Genomic DNA, 21,167 nt, shown 5'->3' with positions numbered 1-21,167 from the left:
GCACTCCTCAGGCTGCATAGGACAGAGATGTATGCACTTGCAAAAGTTTAGAATAGGGCTTTCGAGTGCATTGTAACAAGCACAAGTTGGGTTATGGAGCATACAGCTTCTGCTTACAAGTACCATGCTTCCCAGCAGTAATTAACCAAGGCCCAGTATGTAAAGTGCCAAATAGAGCCAAATGAAGAATGAATTTTTTGGTTCAGCAGCCAAACAGAAAAATCTGGAAAAAAATCAATTCGGGTTGACACGAAATGAAATTACTGTTGGATTTACTGCTATGCTTTCAGGTTTTTTAAAGCCTTTTTCTGTTTTAAGAAGTGTTTTGAAAGAGGTAATGGGGTAGCTTTGCTGATATTTATGGTGAGAGCCTCGCATGCATGAGAGGCAGCATGAAAGAAAGCATAAAGAGGCATTTGTTTGTAAATTTAACAAGTGGGTGACAGAAGCTGGCATCCTTGGCTGATCAAAAGCAGGTGTCAACATCTTAATAGTGAATGAGAGATAATAGACAGGTTGTAGATAAGTCCTGAGGGGCCAAATGAAGACAAGTAGCTTATGCAATGGAGAAGGGGGAGAGAGTTGAGGGATTCTTCAGTGAATGAAATATTCACCCGCCCCCACCCAAACCAATCACCCAGCTCTAGTGTAGAGGGAGAAGGCAGCCAAGGACAGAGTCCTGTTGTGTGTCTCCCTCCCCCTCCCTCCTGCCCCCCGCTTACCCCATCTCTATAGCGTGGGGTGGGGGATGGGGATGGGGACACACACACATGACAGGGCTCAGGACGGAAGGAGTGTGCTGGCAGCAGGTGCTCTCTCAACTTGCTGATCTACTTAAAAAGGCAATTACTTAGAGTGGGGTCAACCTCCTTAAAGGTGCATCTCTCTCACACATGGTATGTGTCTCTGTTTCTGTCAGCCATGCTGTCTCCCCTCCCTCCATTTGTGCTACCTTGCAGAGTGTGAGGCTACATTAACAACGTGTTAACCCTTGAGTGCTCAGCCAAGTGCTAGTTCATCATTTAGCTGTAAGGCATTCCCTGGGAAATATCTCACCCTCTTCCACCCGCTGACTTCACCACCTCAACCAAGCTTCACAATTATCATTGCTGTGAACAGTATTCAATTATCTGTTTAAAAATTATACTGTGTGTATATACTGTCTGGGGAAAAAAATTTCCCTGGAACCTAACCCCTCCTATTTATATCAAGTCTTATGGGGAAATTGGATTCGCTTAACATCACTTCGCTTAAAGTCGCATTTTTCAGGAACATAACTACAACGTTAAGTGAGGAGCTACTGTACCTAGGTGCTCACATGCTTCTGTTATTCTGGCAACAGAACTTCCCAAACAATTATGAATTTATTCTCACTATATCTTTCTGACACCGAGTATTATTGTTTCTATTTTCCAAAATAAGAAACAGAGCTCCAAAAAGAGGAGGCTAAAGTTAAACACCTACATTCATATTTAATAATCTAAACAAATAACCTTGATGTTACTTTTGAAAATTAGGCTAATGGGAGCTGTTGAGTTCTCAGCACTTGTGAGGAAACAAATAAACAAACAAACAATTCAACTCTAGGTGCATCAAAATAGATTTAGAAGCTAAATTTTAGGCTTCAATTTTTGAAAACCTTAGCCAGAAAGTAAGTGTCTTGCCCTATGGTCACACAGAAAAGTCTATAGCAGAGCCAGTCTAGCTCCTTAACTAAAAAAATCATCTTTCTTCGTACATATAGACGCCAGTCACACAGGACCAGATTGTGTCTTTTAAGCTATGGCACATGGGGAGGCTATGGCACATGCAGAAGGAATTCCCTTGGAGGAATTCTGACTTGGAAAGTGTCCTTCATAGGGCTCATAGGGAACTGTGATTCAACTGGTGTTCCTTGTACACCCTCCCACCAGCATGCCTGCGAGCTATAGACTCCATGTGGTGGAGTGCCAAGCATATGACTGGCCTTCATCCCAGCACTTTCCAAGCAGTTAGCACTGCTGAGAGCACTAGAAGGGAACACTTCCCATCCCATGCTCCAGATCAGGACTGAGCCCTGCCCCTAATTTGTAGATAAAGACTCGTTGTGCCTTTTACAGCTTGGGGATCATTGTAGGGATGGTTAAGATCAAGTCCACAGTGTTTCTCATGATATGAACAGGCTTTTAGGGGTATAGAAAAAATACCCTCTTTTGAACAAACAAAAGAAACAAAGCTCATTTTGAGCAAAGTAAAACATCCTACAGTTTCGCTTTGAATTATTTCATTATTTCCTGCAGAAAGGAAAGACATTTTTAATAGAATCGTAGGACTGAAAGGGACCTTGAGAGGTTATCTAGTCCAGTCCCCTGCACTCGTGGCAGGACTAAGTATTATCTAGACCATCCTTGACAGGGGTTTGTCTAACCTGCTCTTAAATGGTTGGATAAATGGTGGACGTAAGACATTTTACCTGGTGCATTTGTATGAAGAATCTTAGTTGGGTCCAGAGTGGAAAGTGTTTCCTCCCCCTCCCACCCCCTGCCATTTGGGCAGAAATGGTGTCATTTTGCTTTTGTCCAGACTTTCAAATTCTCAGAAAACAACCTCAAATTTCATTTTTTGAGAAAATTAGGGGCTGTCCAAGCAACAAACACAGAGAGCCAAGTTTTATTCTGAGATGGGACTCCCAGGCAAAGGCATCAAAACCCCATGTGGACACCCAGTGGAGAATTTGGCCCGCAACATTTTGTCTGACTTCTGATCACCACAAGCCAGTTCCTCAGCTGGTGTGAACTGACATGGGCCCATCAACTTTAATGTAAGCATGCTAATTTACACTAGCGGAGTGTCTGACCCCTGTGGCTGTTTTGTGGACAGAGCACTTTTAACAGAGGGCCCTTGGTTGTAGAACTTGAACTAGAAATCCACTAGAACTTCCACTAGAAATCCAGATGAAACGGAAACTAGATAATTTCAGACCAGGATACAAGAACTTTTAGAGAGCCCTTGCCTAACAGTGAAGCTAGAAAACAACAAATGTCCTGGAAAACAGTCACTGAGGCTTATTTCATTGGGAAAGCAGGTTAACATATAGAGTTTGGGTTTCTTTGGGTGAAATTCACCCTGAAGTGAGAGTTAAGCAGTACACAGACCATCTGCACAAGGGAGAATTTAGCCTTTTGTGATGTACTGGAGCCTAAAAATTCAGTCTCTTGCAGGAGTGGAGTTTCTTTTGTACAGGAAATCAATTGTATTTAATGGAATTCACCTGCAGGGCAGGTGATAGGTACTCAGAAATGCCTATATAGACAGACAGATTTAAAGCTGTCATAGAAACTTGAGCTGGGAGACACCTATTGGCTCATTTATCTACCATCTCGGCTTGCTGGTGCAGGATTGTTCTCTACAGTATATACTCCAGGGCTGCAAGTATATAATCTTCCTGTATCACAAAGTCATTTATATATGTTAGTGCTAATTTCCAGTCCTGCCTTGAAGGCAGTGAAAACTGAAACTTAAGGTCTGCGGCGGCAGCCGCAGCTTTCAAACAGTGCTCACCCATAGCTGACTTTGAACTTTTACTTGTTATTAAAAAAAGCAGAATTAGAACTTTTTAAATATTGCTTCAGCTAAGCTTTAAAACCCATAACTGTGCACTGGGTCAAAAAAAGGGCCCTTTTTTTTTAAAAGAAGGGCCACCCACTAGTAAAAAGTAACAGCTAAAAGTCTGTGATGGAATAACTTCCTTTAAACACCACAGCCAGATATTAGTGCTTCATAAGCATTTGGGCAGGATTACTTTGGAAATACAACCATACCTTGCGCTTCCCCAGAGCCTGTGAGGAAGCTTGTGGCAACAGAGGATGGAAAGAAGCAGGGTCACAAACGAGACAGCATAGTAAATAAAACACAGAACGAGAGCAGGTGGGCAACATAACTGGCAGCTGTGCATGGCAGAGCCTGCACTAGAGACCTCTAGAGATCAAACTAGCGGGCTACCTCTCATAGCTAGGGGCTGTTACAGATTCTCAGCTCCTGGTCAGGGACCGGACTGGGAAGGCATGACACACTGACCAGTGGCCTGCATAAGGAGCTGCTGATTGGGATGGGACCTCTATAAAGCTTGTTAAATCCATTTTACAAAGACTGTTTGCAAAGACCTGGTTAGGCAAAGCATTCTAAGGCTACACTAAAACAAAACAAAAACCCCAAACCATAGCATGGTATTTTCCTAGTTGCAATGAGACCAGATGACCCCCCCTTGGTGTTACATCCCCATTTAATCTCAGTCCAAGCACAAATGAAACAGTCATGGGATGACTTCGTTTGGCCACAGGACAGAACTAAAACACACCACAGGGCAGTTTTCTTCTGCTAGTTTAAGCATCCACCAACCAAACCAGGGCAACTTCCTTTGGCAAAAGGTCCAGTCAGAGAAAACAAATAAAAACAGACCATACCATGTTTCCAGTCTCTGGAGACCAGCATAGTGCTCCCCAGGACAAGAGCAGTCAATAACTTTCCCCAGCCAGGGTATCCAAACTGAGAAGTAGCCACTGAGCAGCCTCCTTTCCTTTTGACAGGGAACTCACTTTTAAACTTTGTCCTCCATTTCCCAGCACTGGGTGCTGCCCATCAGGCAGCATCCTAATAAGCCACAGTTGCCATCTTTTCCCTCCAATTGTGATTGCTCAGGCAGTCTTGCACCCCACTGAAAGAACAGGACCATTTTCTAGACCACACAGGGACAGAGGCACCTACAGCTATACAGGGGTCAGGGTGATAAATATGGATAATCTCTAGCAAACTCCATCCAAGGAGCTCAAAATATTTTTAAAACAACACATCTATTCTTGCAATTATGAAGAGGGTAGATACAATCCATCAGTATTAGGTACTTACATGGTTTCCTATGCCATAGTGTCTGAGGGCCTCACAATCTTGAACGTACTTATCCCCACAACACCCCTGTGAGGTAGGGCAGCACTATTATCCCCATATTACAGCTGGAGAACTGTGTCGCAGAGAGGCTAAGGGCCATTTTACAGCTGGGGAACCGTGGCACAGAAAGGCTAAGGGCGAGATTTTCAAAGGCATTTAGGTACCTAAAGATACAGATAGGTGTGTACTGGGATTTTAAAAAGCACCTAAGCAGGTTAGCTGCCTCACCCCTATTGATTTTAAACCTGTTTAGATGCTTTTGAAAAAAATCCCTCTCTATCCTCACACACCTTTGCAAATCTGCCCCTGGTAACTTACCCAAAGTCATACAAGTAGTTTTGGGATAGACGAGGGAATTGAACTTGGGACTCTTAAAGCCTAAGCAAGTAGTCTAACCACTAACCCATTCTAGCTCTTGTACACAAACACTCTTGCTATATTGTTTAATAGGCTTTTTTTTTTCTTCCCATAGTGGATATACTTGGCTAACCACTCTTGGGCTTTGTCTACACAACACATCACAGTTGGCAGTGTGAAGGGAATGTGTAGCTACACACAGCAGTGAAAAGCAAGTGGTGTCTACACTGGATAGGGCAGTGGGCAACAATTGCTCTAACTAATAGCTGAGCATCAGGGAACTGGAGGAAAAAACTATGCAGCCAGTGAAAACATGCTCGTAGATCATCAGAAGAAGTGAGCTTGCAGCCCTTGGTTTGTACTTTGAACCTTAATATTAATGGTGGTTCAAATGATTACAACTGCTGTGGTCTTGGGAATGTGTTGCTGGGGGATACACTTAAAAAAGAAAGCACAGAAAAACGGAATGCAAATGAAATGAAGGCTAATATAAAAAGAAAAACAAAGGCAGTGGAACACAGGCCTGGCTTGATATGAGTCATTAAACATGGGGGAGGCCTAATTTCTTGGAAGACAGGCTTAGGGAGGTAAATAGGCTCAAAACAGAATGTCTGAGCTAACTCAGATAGGTAAATAGTCAGTGAGCTCAGAGACAGAATGTCTGAACTGGCTAAAATAAGTGGAGAGGACACACAGGGAGCCATTTACAAAGAACAGGATAACAATGGACAAGATAAGTTGGGAATGTAAAGATAAGGTAAAAAGTAGGTCGAACATGGACAGTGTGTGCATAAAGCATGCTGTACAGGGTTTGGTTCCTATAAAGTAACCAATGCAATCCCAAAATGTGTGATGCAATGTATAGTAAATGCAATGAGCTGTGTAAATGTATATAACGGACGAGGGTTGCTGCGTAACTTTGGATCTGTGATGTACCCTGCATCCACCCCTTTGTTTGAGTCTGATCAACTCAGCGTAGCACTGCTGTATGCGAAATAAAGATATCGAAGTGATGAAGTCTGGAGTCAAACTGAGTTCTTGTGAAGCCAAGTGGAAAGAGGTCTCAGATGGAATCCCAACAGCAGACATGTTTGTTCTCGGACTATATTTTGTTCACAGCTGACTTGCACCACACAGCAAGTGTCTGTCTCTGAGTCATGGACCAAGAGGCCTAGAGCTTGCTTGATAAATGTATGAGGAGGGCCATCCTGCACAGGGCATAAAACCAAGTACTAATTCCAAGAAAACCCTCCTGGTGATGAAATTACATTTTTGCCCATCAGCAAAAGGCTATTGCACTGCAAATGCAACGAGTGTGAGTCCTGCTACTTTTGGCAGAGGTGATACCAAAGCTGCAAATTTTAGATCAGATTTTGAACTCCCAAAAGATCAGATGGGGAGTTGGATAAACGGTTATAACTGAACTCATTATACAAACGAAGCTCTCAGTGGACAGTCACTTGAAATGGAATTGTACTCTCCATGTTGCATTATGAGGTGGGTTTCATCGTAGCCAAATTATCTGGTGCTAAGACACACTCCAAATGAACCAAGGACTTTTTTTTTAAGAGTTTGACTTCACTGACACTATTCAGAACAAGCTCACTAATAAGGCAGAACTTGGTTAAGAGTTCTGGTAAAGAACTCACTCTAAACTCAGTAAAAAAGAGTAGGTTGTTTCATCAGCTTCTCACTGTTCAGTTCACCTTGTTGTTCTTTACTAGTCAAGTGCATACTTCTGATACTAGACTGATTAAAAAGTATCTTTTGTATTTTATAAGACACTATGCAGAAAACCCTCAAAACATTTCAATTTTTTTGATGAAAACATTTTTTTTTAAATTTAATATAATTTTTATGTGAATTTTTTATTCCTATCAGCTTTTAACAAAATGTCTTTTACTAATGATAGGTCAAATGCTGCCCCACTCTCTGCTGTAGGCCATGCATACACTAGAATCACTGTTGTCCCTCTGCAAGAGAGAGCAATGAAAGGATTGTTCCCCGCTTTGCAATGTGTCTCTCTGCAGCAGCATGAACAAGTGCTGGTGGAGCAGGGGAAGGGCCAGTGGATCCAACAGGCTCAAACCTTCTACACAGGGGCATGCCAGAGAGCTAGTGAAGACTGTAGCCCTTGGACCTGTAGTATCAGCATTAGACTGCTCCCTGCCAAGCTCCTGGATTCTTTCCCACAGACTCCGTTTGGGTCCTCTGCACAAAGGCCGTTTATTTTGGAGGAAGCAAAATTTGGTCTAGTGGAATTGCACCTCAAATGCTAATCAAAGAGACTGACGCAATAGAAGCCTCTGGGCTAAATGTGAAGAATAATGCTACCAAAATATAGATGTTCCATATACACTACACTAGCTAAGTCAGCAATTACTATTTATATTACTGTAGTGACTGTATCCAAAATCCAGGTCCGATTGTGGCAAGTGCTGTACAAACACACAGGAAGAGACATTCTCTGCCCTGATGAGTTCATAATCTAAATAGACAAGACAGAAGGTGGGACGGGAATCAGGCACAGAGAGGTGAAGTGACTGGCCAAAGGTCACACGCAGCTGGCCAGTGCCAGAGCTGGAAATAGAATGCAGTCTCCTGACTCCTGGTCTAATGGCCTTTCCATTGGATCACATTACCTCTGAACAACCCTGCCCCCTTCTAAAAATAGAAGTGAATAAAACAATAGAGGGAGTGCAAGGATGATGGGAGTGGTAAATATTGGCCCCACACAGCAAAGGTGCCATCACCTCAACCTAAGTGATGGGATGTGGCATCTGAGTGCACATTTAAAAAACAAAACGTTAAACGCTCACGACATTTGTCAACCATGACTCTGTTTGAATATTGCATCCCTGTCCAACACTGTCTGTGGCAGAGTGGCTGTGGCTTGCTGGTGAGTCTACATGATGCTGCATCCTGAACCCGGTAATCATATGGCAAAAAGGGGCCTGACATATGGAAGCGCTATGGCTTCAGCATTGAGTTCTTTCCCCCCCTATTTTCTGAAGCTTCCTACAACCTTTTTGTTGATCTTACCATCAGTTGTCTCCTACTAGGGAACGCTCTGTGTGTTCTCCCAGCATGCACACTCAGTAGTGTTTATGCATGGCTTCTCTCACATCACAGCAAAAAAGCAATTAATCTGTTAAAATACAGTCAGCTGAGAAGCAGGTTGACTATTTTGAGGTTTTTTTTATGCCACACAAGTCAGAACAGGAGTCATGGTTTAATTCTTTCCGGGTTACAGTCCAATCAGGACTTGTTTAAACTGCTCCCATGTGGAACCGTAAGCCACAAACAAAGAAAAATAGGAGTTAAGCTTGCATTTCAAGGGCAGAAACCCCCTACTTTGAAAACTGGACAAACAGAACAGATTTGACTTTTTCCATTCTGTAAAGAAGCCTGCAATATACGGAGTAATGTACAACCTAGAGGAAATCTGTTCAAATTATATTATGAATACGATGCTAATAGAAAATTCACTTTCCATGCCTGCATAGAAATAAACCAGCTGCTTTCACTACACATGGATGTTATTTCATCTTGATTCAGAAATGCCTGCTATTTCCCTCATGGCAGAATTTCAAATATTTAAAAAAAAAATTAAACAAAACTTTTTCCATTTTCTAAAAAGTCAAGATTAAGACAGCAGCACATCCTCTACTGTTTCTTCTGAAGATAATCCATCCCAGGTTATTATGAATTCATTTATATACAAGTAACTATTCAATACCACTTTGGACACCTGATGATATTTAATATAACATAAGACATTTGTGTTTTGCGCAAATAGAGAAACCATCTCCATGTGGGCTTGACAAATACCAATCAGCAGGACAGGCAGAAATAAACATATAATACTCTGTTTGGCAATGTGCCCTTTTTCACTGCTCCTCTTCCAATACTGTGGATAGTAATTCTAAAAGTCACAAGAATCTATAGACTTAAAAAAATTCTCTCTAGCTGTGTCTTATCATAGTTCATATTTTACCATTCAAAGACTCTTCCAGTAGCGTGCACTTCAGTGGCTATTAGATTCAGTAACTGGACAGAAAATTGAATGATGAATTTGACTTTGCTCAGAGAGAACTTATGCAATCTGTTCAAATTTTTTTGTGTCTACTGAACAAGACCAAATATAACAAGCTGTGTATATATGACTGTCTATATGCTGTGCACATAGCCTAACTGTAGTGTGAAAGAACATCTGAATAAAAGGCTCAGAAATTGGAAACTGAAGAGTGTAGTAGATTCAAACGGTGGAGTCCTTGTACTAGTGAAGTCAATGGAGTTTTGCCATGGACTTCAGTAGGGTTATGATTTCACCAGAGATTTTAAGACCAGAAGGGACCATTATGATCACACAGTGTAACCTCCTGCATCATGCAGGCCATAGATTTCATCTAGTAATTCCTTCACCAAATCCATAACTTCTGGTTAAGATAGAGCATCTGTGATGGGGAAGCTGCCCCTCACTGGTAGAAAAGGGGTTAAAAGCAGCCCTTCAGAAGCTGTGCCAGAGGCAGCCAATTAGAAAGGTGCTGAGACGAACAGCCAATCATGGCCCAGCAGGCTCACATAAGAAGGACTACAGGGCAGAGTAGAGTTCAGTAGCTGACTGGAGCTTGAAGGGAGACCACCAGGCTCCTAGCAGAAGGAAGGAACCCCAGCACCTGGGAAAATTCAGTGCTGCAAACAGGGACAGGGGATGCTAGAGAGAGCTCCTGGGGGCTGCTAGGGCCTGTAGCTGAGGCCCTGACATAAGGGCAGAAAAGGGTGCTAGAGCCACATGGTTAGTGGACCTGGGACAAAGGACTGTAATTGACACTGAGGTAGTGGCTGGGTGGAGATTGCAGGTCCCCCAGAATGGGCAGTCCGAGGGCAGTGTTACTGAAGAGGACCCCGCAATACTGGGAGTGGGTCCTGGAATGAAAGTGATGGTGGTGAGGTACCACCAGAGGAAGGCACCCTGGCGAGTAGAACTAATTCCTATGATAGTCATCAGGAGGCACTAGAGTGGTGAGTCCCACCCCATCACAGCATCTTTTTGAAAGACATCCAATTTTCATTTAAAGACTTCAAGCAATGGAGAATCTATCATGTCACTAGATAAGTTGTTCCAGTAACTAATTATTCTCAAATGTTTTAAATTTGCACTTTATTTCTAATCTGAATTTATCTACCTTCAGCATCCAACCACTGGATCGTGTTATGCCTTTGCCTGGTAGAGTGAAGAGTGCTCTACTATCATAAATCGCCCCAGACATAGACCATGATTAAGTCTCCTCTTAATAATCTTCTCTTGGATAAATGAAATAGACTGAGCTTCTCTAGCCTCCCACTGTAAAATATGTTGTTGCACACCTATGGGCCTGATTCTCATTTACATAGGACTCCTTTGTATAGCTCTGAAAACATAAATGAATAAGACTAGATATCAGCCCCTTTTTCTGTTTGTTTAGTCTATTTGTAATACTGATGCAAATCTACTGTACAGATTCCCATTGGCCTATGGGAAGCATTTGTTTTATCATTTTATTCAGGAACTCAGTAGAATTCAATGGAATTCATTCCCCAGGGAAAGAAGTCTCCAGCAGGAGATGCACAATAGGCTCCAGAAATGTAGCATCATGTAAGGAATCCGGGCCTTCAGGAGAGCCAGTCTCTGGGCAAACTAAGGAGCACAGCTGGCCTGGTGTAGGCTACCTGATTGGCTACGCTGCCTGAGTCATTGGAAGACGCAGCAGACAGGCTCTTAAGACCAGCAGAAGCAGTTCAGTAGGAATGCTTGGGGATTTAAATGTTCAATTACTAAAACAAAGGGAATGATCTTCACTAGAAAAGTTTACAGAACAGTGTAATGGTTGGAGAACAGGCACATGTAGTTACCAGCTTGATGTTTTTGGGTGAATTGTTTGTTAATTAACTTGGTAAGGGCCCTATATAAAGTATTAAAACATAAAGGTAGGATTGATCTGCTTAAAAGTATTGCTGGGATCAACTAGGGAAGTAGTTAAGAAACTGCTGATGATGCTATATAGAGCATTAATAAATTCAGTTATAGATTACAGGCGGCAAGCCATTTGTTCTGCATCTGGATTGGATCTCAAAAAATTAGATTCAATTCAAGCTCAAGCACTAAAAATTACAGGTGGTGCATTTCTTACAACACCTCTGTGTGGAATGCAGCTAGCTATTGGAGAACTGCCTACTAATTTAAGAATGAAAATGTTAGACCTGACATTTTGGGCTAAATTTGAGGGAAATAGTGCAGATAAAAGTACTACACAAATATATGAGGAATGTTGGGAATTAAATGAACTAAATGTAGCCTGACACAATAAACTCCCTCATGCTATTAGGGTTAAAATGTGGGTAAAAGAGTTAAGTAAAAAAGGAGGACTGGAAGAGATTAAAATCTCCAGTTATGGGACAGTAAATTATACCTGGAAAATCATCTCTCTGGCTATGGATTTAGAATTTTATAATAAAACAAATGGAAAGAAAGTCATCCTATATGATGGATAAAGTTTGAGTTAATATGTGGTAAATGGAGTCACCACTGTCAACTACATACTGACAGTTCTAAAAAAGAAAAATCAGGTAGTGTAGGGACAGCCTTTTGCATCCCTGTGATAGGAGTTAAGAAATCTAAAATATCTAATTTTGTAGCCACCAGGACAGCTGAATTGGTGGGAATAATGTTAGTACTAAACTTGATAAAGGATGTACGGCCTACTGCAGCTGTTATCTTTTTGGATTAGCTATCAGGATTATTGGCAATCAGAAAGCGGAAGGCAGGGCCGGCTCTAGGTTTTTTGCGGCCCCAAGCAAAAAAAAAAGTGGTTGCCCCCACCCCAGCCCTGGGCTCCCCCCCCGACTCACACTCCCCTGCCGCTTCCAGGCTGGATCCCTGCCAGCTGCCGCCCCTGGAAATGGGCTGCCCCAAGCAGCTGCTTGCTTTGCTGGTGCCTAGAGCAGCCCCTGGCGGAAGCAATCTAAGAAATGACATTTTTTTTGACAAAAGAGTTAGTGTGCTCAGGTGTGAACATAATATTAGCATGGATTCTAGCACACGCTGGGATACTTGTTAATGAAATAGCAGATAAAAATGTGAAAAATGCTTTAAAAATGAAGAAATTGATACAAAAATTCCTTTGATTGGGCAGGAATTAAAAAGTTTAGTTTAAAAAAGGATTAAAAAAGGAATGGCAAGAAATGTGAACCAAGGAAAAAAGAGAAAGTGGATTCAAGGATGCACGCCCCAAAATAGAGGATAATGTGATACTCCAAGGTTCTGTGAGCATCAATGAAGTGCTTATATTTAGAATGTTAACTGGCCATTGAGTATAACAACATATATTTATTGAGTAGACACAGAGATAGGTTGTGCAAAACATGAGAGGTTAAAGAAAAAGTTGATCACCTGCTATGGGAGCGTTCCCAGGAAAGACAGACTCTTTATGAAGAGCTTAGATGATTTAAGGAGACAGACTGTACAATGAGATGAGGAGTTTAGGGAGAGTATCAGGGAAAGGGGATAACATGAAAAAGGCTCTACTATGTTGTCTTAAGAATGCAGAGCAGGGTAAGAGTGTAGTGGCATGAATGTACAAGGAATACAGTAAGTGGTATTTATAGACTCCATAGATGAGTCTGCTTCACCATAAAAAATAATAGTCAGCAGCAGTTCAGTGGCTGCTCAAAGCATCTGCCCACAGCTGTGTTACCTCCTGCACCTGCCTTGGTCTCAGCCTTGCCTCACTCCAGGTAACCTGGTCCTGATCCTCGTCTCCGATTCCTGATTTCTGACCCTTGGCTCTGGCACGTGGCCTCTGGCTCAGATTCCTGACTTTGGCTCTGACCCTTGGCTCGGGTTCTGATCCTTGGCTCCAATGTCTGACTCCTGCTAACCATTGGGAAGGACTGCCCATGTCCTGGTCACTCACACATTGTAATTGGTTGCACATATACATGTTAGCAATTCTATGTAGCATGTTGTTGGACTCTTCCTGTACTGAATCGTAGAAGATTAGGGTTGGAAGAGACCTCAGGTCACACAGTTGCCAATTTCACCATAAGCCAAAAATCAAGCTAATCCCATTTCAAAACAAGGCCAAAACCTCAGGAGGTCATCTAGTCCAAACCCCTTCTCAAAGCAGGACCAACCCCAACTAAATCATCCCAGCCAGGGCTTTGTCAAGCCAGGCCTAAAAAACCTCCAAGGATGGAGATTCCATTTTCTTCCTAGGTAATCCATTCCGGTGCTTCACCACCCTCCTAGTGAAATAGTTTTTCTTAACATCCAACCTAGACCTCCCCCACTGCAACTTGAGACCATTGCTTCTTGTTCTGTCATCTGCCACCACCACTAGCTCCATCCTCTTTGGAACCCCCCTTCAGGTGGTTGAAGGCTGCTATCAAATCCCTCCTCACTCTTCTCTTCTGCAGACTAAAGAAGCACAGTTTCCTCAGCCTCTCCTCCTAAACCATGTGCCTCAGCCCCCTAATCACTTTCATTGCCTTGCATTGGACTCTCTCCAATTTGTTCACATCCTTTCTGTAGTTGGGGGGAGGGGGGCAAAACTGGACTCTTTAAAGAGGAATCTCATAGACTCATAGACTTAAGGTCAGAAGGGACCATTATGATCATCTAGTCTGACCTCCTGCACAACGCAGGCCACAGAATCTCACCCATCCAATGCTACAACAAACACCTAGCTTATGTCTGAGTTATTGAAGTCCCCAAATTGCGGTTTGAAGACCTCAAGCTGCAGAGAATCCTCCAGCAGGTGACCCATGCCCCATGCTGCAGAGGAAGGCGAAAAACCTCCAGGGCCTCTGTCAATCTGCCCTGGAGGAAAATTCCTTCCCGACCCCAAATATGGCGATCAGTTAAACCCTGAGCATGTGGGCAAGACTCACCAGCCAGTACCCAGGAAAGAATTCTCTGTATTAACTCAGATCCCAACCCATCTAACATCCCATCACAGACCACTGGGCATACTTACCTGCTGATAATCAAAGATCAATTGCCAAATTAATTGCCAAAATTAGGCTATCCCATCATACCATCCCCTCCATAAATTTATCAAGCTTAGTCTTAAAGCCAGATCTGTCTTTTGCCCCCACTACTCCCCTTGGAAGGCTGTTCCAGAACTTCACTCCTCTAATGGTTAGAAATCTTCGTCTAATTTCAAGTCTAAACTTCCTAGTGTCCAGTTTATATCCATTTGTTCTTGTGTCCACATTGTTACTAAGCTTAAATAATTCCTCTCCCTCCCTAATATTAATCCCTCTGATATATTTAAAAAGAGCAATCATATCCCCCCTCAACCTTCTTTTGGTTAGGCTAAACAAGCCAAGCTCTTTCAGTCTCCTTTCATAAGACAGGTTTTCCATTCCTCGGATCATCCTAGTAGCCTGTCTCTGAACCTGTTCCAGTTTGAATTCATCCTTCTTAAACATGGGAGACCAGAACTGCACACAGTATTCCAAATGAGGTCTCACCAGTGCCTTATATAACGGTACTAACACCTCCTTATCTTTGCTGGAAATACCTCGCCTGATGCATCCTAAAACCGCATTAGCTTTTTTAACGGCCATATCACATTGGCAGCTCATAGTCATCCTGTGATCAACCAATACTCCGAGGTCCTTCTCCTCCTCTGTTACTTCCAACTGATACGTCCCCAATTTATAACTAAATTTCTTGTTATTAATCCCTAAATGCATGACCTTGCACTTTTCACTATTAAATTTCATCCTATTACTATTACTCCAGTTTACAAGGTCATCCAGATCTTCCTGTAGGATATCCCGGTCCTTCTCTGTGTTAGCAATACCTCCCAGCTTTGTGTCATCCGCAAACTTTATTAGCACATTCCTGCTTTTTGTGCCAAGGTCAGTAATAAAAAGGTTAAATAAAATTGGTCCCAAAACTGATCCCTGAGGAACTCCACTAGTAACCTCCTTCCAGCCTGACAGTTCACCTTTCAGTATGGCCCGTTGTAGTCTCCCCTTTAACCAGTTCCTTATCCACCTTTCAATTTTCATATTGATCCCCATCTTTTCCAATTTAACTAATAATTCCCCATGTGGAACCGTGTCAAATGCTTTACTGAAATCGAGGTAAATTAGATCCACTGCATTTCCTTTGTCTAAAAAATCTGTTACTTTCTCAAAGAAGGAGATCAGGTTGGTTTGGCACGATCTACCTTTTGTGAAACCATGTTGTATTTTGTCCCAATTACTATTGACCTCAATGTCCTTAACTACCCTCTCCTTCAAAAATTTTTCCAAGACCTTACATACTACAGATGTCAAACTAACAGGCCTATAGTTACTTGGATCACTTTTTTTTCCTTTCTTAAAAATAGGAACTATGTTAGCAATTCTCAATGGAGAAAAAACACTAGAAACACTGAAAGCATTTATTGTAACCGAGAATCAAGATGTGTTCAGATTAAAGACAAGCCTTGCTTCTTATACAAATGACCCAACTCCCAGTTTCTAAACCTTGCAGTTTGCTTGGTACCAGGCTAATTGAATGTTCTTCCAGGGAACTCATGATGACACAAGGTGTCAAGGAAATACTAGAACTAAGAAGTATTACTTTGAACTGAAACTGCAAAGGAGCAAAAGGCAACTGTGTAAGAACTTGGCCAAGTCATTACTAAATCACTTGGTATCTCTGGTATTCCTTCAACGTTAACATTAATTATGGTCAGCTGTTGTGGTAGGAATATGGATGCAATATGAAAGTCTTTGGGATTGTGAAAGTAATTTCGCCTTAATTAATGTTCTCTTATAAAGACATGTTACTGAAACCTTTTTCTCTTAAACGTGAAATTTGAGATCTTATATTAAACTACATAACTTGTAAAGTCTGCTTTTTGTTGAGTATTTTTTCCATGCTTTGATATTAATTCCATACATTATTTTCAAATGTATTTTATACAACTAATTTTTTAAAACAAAACAATGAATAAGAAGAGGCTTACAGGGAACATTAATACATCTGTCTGTCTGTAGGGATCATTTCAATATTTATTCAAAAACTAACATTTTTATACAATCAACTCTAAATCTTAGCTGTCAAGCAGGAGATAAACAAGAGATAGTTTGAAATGTAACAGACCTTTTTATAATCTCATGCCTTGTAACAAAGAAGATGTAAATCTGAACTGTACAGATTTACTACATGATTTTTACAGACACACACTATAATTATAGGTATATTCTCCTCAGGTATGGCAGAGACAGTTTTGAAAAAATCACCATTTCCCTTTTCTTGCTTGTGTTCCTGGGGAAAGATTTGGAAGCATGCCAAATAGAGAACTGAACAGTAATATTCTAAAGGGTTGGGCCCACACCGCTGCTAAAGCAGCAGTAGCACACACTGCACTGGGAGTCCCAAGAGCTGATAGCTTCTTCAGCAGAGGTGGGTAGAGAACTGGACTGTGCGCCTTGTGACTCCACCCCAAGCCCAGTGGCACATTGCCCTCTTTGGGGCCCCATATAAGAAAAGAGCTCCCTTCACCTTCTGTGGGGTGGGGGGAGGAGGAGGCGAATGGGAACAGGTTTTCCCCTCACAACTCTGCTTTGGACCTAGTGTGACCCACACACCTCCTGGGTGTGGTGTTCTGTCCCATCTAGTGACACCAAGATCACTTAGAGAGAGATAAAATGGGTCTGCTCAAAGCCAGTTGGCTTTTAGCTCATGCAGTAGAGGCTCATGCACTAAGCTTCAGAGACCCTGCCCGCCAAAAACCAGGGTCTGTCAGCATTACATTGGCACTTTCCCTAGTGACCCATTCCCTGGAGAACACTCTTCTCCTGCTCCAAACTGTTGTACTAAATCCTGTAGCTCAAATGGTAAAAGTCTGTTTTTCAGGGTTCAAACCCTGATGATGATACATAACAGTAGTTTGCAATAATATATTTTTCTTGTTGCCAGATTTACAACTGCTCAAGCAACCTTGATTGTGCCCCCTTGCGTATGCATGCATTACGATACAGCTTGTAGTTACAGGATCACATGCTAGGTTTTTTGTTTGTTTGTTTTTTACACAAGACCCGTCTCATTTGGTTCACAAACTGGATACCCAAGGGGGCAGCTTTACGATTGAATGGGAAACTATAATTAGGGCATTTTCTAATTTCTGAGTGCTTGTAATAGATATTGTGTTTGCATACGTATCAGACGACAAACTTGTTACACATGTTAAGTAAAAGTGAATTGCTCCAAAGTTAGGAAATGCCAGAATTAAGGTTAATTGTAGCAACTTGGTTCTACCCCCGCTTTTGTGTGCACTATGACAGTCCCTAGTTTAGTATGCAATCATCTATTTTTTTCCCCATAGAACTGCTTCAAGGGGGTCAGAGATTTAATCACTGCCAGATCCTGATGCCCGACTCACACTGAGTAGTAGCTTATTCCATGAAGACTCTGGAGTTACTATGTGCACTAAGAAAGGGGCAGTGCATAGTTACAGTGCCCCCAGAGCAGACTGGGAACAGTGCTGTAACTCAAACAAACCATTTGGTCCCTGATACTCTTAGAGCAAGAGGCAATGTGTCTATATGTACAGTGCTGCAGTGGCACAGCTGTACCGATGCATCTGGTGAAAACGCACTACGCTGATGGGAGAGAGTTCACCTGCTAATAAAACCATCTCTGCAAGCAGCGGAAACTATGCCAGTGGGAAAAGCTCTCCTGCTGACATAGTGCTGTGCACACGAGTGCTTATGTCAGTGTAACTTATGTCGCTCGGGGAGTGGAATAGTCACACCTCTGAGCGACCTACGTTTTGCCAACGTAGGCTGTAGTGTAGACATAGCCTTAGACAGAAGTAAGATGCACTAGGCCTTTACCCTGCACAGATTATACTTTCTCCCTACTCTCTGGCTCAGCTGTGTCTGACATCATGTTGGGGTGACTGAGGAGTTGAAGTCAACCTTTGGCCACCCATACACCTGTGTGGAAGCAGAAATCGCTGCCCTATAGAGGCTGCTGTCCCACCCAGGGCCAGCCTTGCTTAGCCAGGCTTTTTTCTTCTTCTGCTTGGCCATGCTGATGGATTAATGCAAACGTTTTCTGCCCTGGCTGGCAAAACACCTAGGACTGGCCCTCTTCCCATCCTTCACTGACCTGTGATAAAGATAGCTCAGGCAGGAGAGTAAGGGGGTACATTACACACCCTCCCTCCCCTGGAGGGTGCATGCCATGGGTCATGATTTGAGCCACTATGAGTTAGTGGTTTAGAATCTCGTCCTGTTTAAGCACCCAAAATGTACAAGATACAAAGTGAAAGCAGCAGTGGTTTAGAATATTACTGTAGAACACTGTCATGTGATTTAATAAGGGCTTCTTAAACTTGCTTCCCCCTGCAGAGGCTTGTTTCCCATGTCTTTCCCCACGAGGCTGAGACTAACTATATCCCAGAGTAATCTGGAAATCTGACGTGAAAATTAACATTTAACTTTAATTGTTCTTTCCAACATTAGTTTGGAAATGATTCCTCTGTGGAAATGGAAGGAGGGTAGAAAAGGTTATGTTCAAATGTAGGTTTAAAAAAATAAAAATCTCAGCTTCAGTTTACCACCTTGCCTCTGTTTTAAAGAAAGCAAATGACTACAAGCCCGTTTTGCATTAGAATCATACAAGGAAGGTTATAATGGCTTCTGCTGCACCACTGAAAAGAGAAATAACCAATTTACTTTTGTATGGTTCAGGGGAAAATAGCCTTGAGAAAAAGTTATTGATGTAGTGTATTTATAAGACAGATTATGCCATCAGCAAATAAGGTCAAAGTAGCAGAATGTATAACTGGTAAAAAGAGGTTGCTTAAAAAGGACAAGGGTTGCTTTAACTGCATATGAACCTTGAAGTAAACTGAGATGAAAAAATAAAAGGCTCCAGTGTGGAATGTAACTCTTTTGCAGACCTCAAAGCTATAAATTATATTTTCTTTTATGTGAATATTACAACAGTTTTGGTAAAGGTAAAATTGAATGCCCAAGGAAACACATATGTTAACTCCTTTTTCTTCCCAATGAATTCACATCTGATTATTTCTAGTTAGACTGAAGGCCTCACCTAAAGTGATTGCAGCCAAAGGGTACACGCCTGCTGGCTTCAAAAGGTTTGGGGTCAAGTCCTAATCGCAGAAGAAAATGTTGCAATTTAATAATCTGCTCCTACTCCTTACTCATGTAGTGCCACTGAAGTGAATGGCCTTGTCTACATTAGGAAAAGCATCTTTTGCTGACAAAGGGAGCAGCTGGACCAATCAATCAAATACATTTTACGAGATCGCATATGACATGTCTTTTGCACTTACCAAAACAAAACTTACACAATCTAAAACACCAACATCCATATAACACATTAAAATGTCAATCAGAACATAATAAACACTCTCATATTCAGCACAATGCTAAAAGGGCAAAAATTGCCACCGATTTGATTACTAGCGGGGATTGAGAAAATGCTAAAAACATTATTGTTTGAGATGGTGATAAAGATATTTTTTTTATATCCAAAAGAGCATGCTCGCAGAAGCTGGAAAATTTTACAATCCTAAAGATAATGAAGTAGATCTTCCAACTCTCCCGATCTACATGGGCAAAAACAAAGTTGTGAAGTATCAGAGGGTTAGCTGTGTTAGTCTGGATCTGTAAAAAGCAACAAAGAGTCCTGTGGCACCTTAAAGACTAACAGATGTATTGGAGCATAAGCTTTCGTGGGCTCCAATACATCTGTTAGTCTTTAAGTTGCCACAGGACTCTTTGTTGCTTTTTAAAGTTGCGAAGGAACTTTTCCACATCTACCTTTCAGAATGGCAGCTTCTGTGATTTGGAATCTAACTGTGCATATGCCTTACATAAATGAGGACAAAGGGAGAAGCTGGACAGGTGCTGAACACACCATTTAACCACAAGAGTTTACAAGGACAAACTGTTCAGTTCAGAACAGGGTAGAAGATCTGCATGTTCTGGAATGGTGCTAAACATGGGTTATCCTTGGCTACTTGTGCAGTTAAACTGTGCTCTTCATTGGTTCTGCTCCACCCACTGCTGACACACATTTTTAACAGCCAATACTTTTCCTAGTGTATGTGCCTTGTCCTGCAACGTCCTGGACAAACCTTTCTGCATTAAGTTAAACCTTACTGAATTAAGTTTCTTAGGAGTTTGTTGTATTAAAAAAGCAAAATCTATGTATTTATAGTGAGATTGGATGTAATTTATCTGGGAGGGGAGTAAAGGGCATGATCTGTATGGGCTCTGCAGCATCAGACAGTATTTCATACCCAAACTGTATAAAGGAGTGACTCACAGATTCCTGGGGGTTCTTCTTCTGAGCTATCAGCTATTATGAATTTGTGATGACAGAACATCCCGTTTAAGGTTTGAAGGACTGTTTACTTGCCAGGACCCTTTTTGGAGCTGGGGTGATCTCTGTTAAGCTTATTAGCATGCATGTAGGTTCTTTTATTGTTTTAATACGTTTTCTCTAATGCTTTCACCTTAAGAATAAATTTGCTTGCTTAGAAAGGGCTGTGTGATAACTGATAACTATGGACAATTACACTGTTTATAGCAGTCTGACTTGCTGGGGAATTCACAACAGCCTGGAAAAAAACCCAGTCAGGAGGGAGGGAGTCACGGGTCTTTACCCAAGAAAGGTAACAGCTAAAGACCCTGGAGCAGGCGCCCTCATTGGGTCATACAGGGTGATACAGGTGCAGTTGCCCTGAACTGTGACATATAGATAATGCTTATCAGACGAGTATGGAACACTCATAGAAGTAAGTTTGATGTATCCACCTCTGTATTGGCTCTGAGCTAGCAGATATACATTCCAATTCAAACTC

General features: G+C 41.9%; 1 long non-coding RNA gene across 1 annotated transcript in view; it reads right to left on the bottom strand.

Moving 5' to 3' along the window:
- Positions 1-4,555, bottom strand: part of LOC123349603 — a 30,670-nt gene extending 26,115 nt beyond the window's left edge. The window contains exon 1 of the long non-coding RNA XR_006573596.1: positions 4,443-4,555. This is a non-coding gene — a long non-coding RNA (uncharacterized LOC123349603). The remainder of the gene's footprint in view (positions 1-4,442) is intronic.
- Between the last annotated feature and the right edge of the window lie 16,612 nt (positions 4,556-21,167).

Source organism: Mauremys mutica, chromosome 1 (genome assembly GCF_020497125.1).
Source record: "Mauremys mutica isolate MM-2020 ecotype Southern chromosome 1, ASM2049712v1, whole genome shotgun sequence".
Taxonomy (NCBI): Eukaryota; Metazoa; Chordata; order Testudines; family Geoemydidae; genus Mauremys; species Mauremys mutica.
The sequence above is the reverse complement of the archived record's forward strand: the minus strand, read 5'-3'. Positions and strand labels throughout refer to the sequence as shown.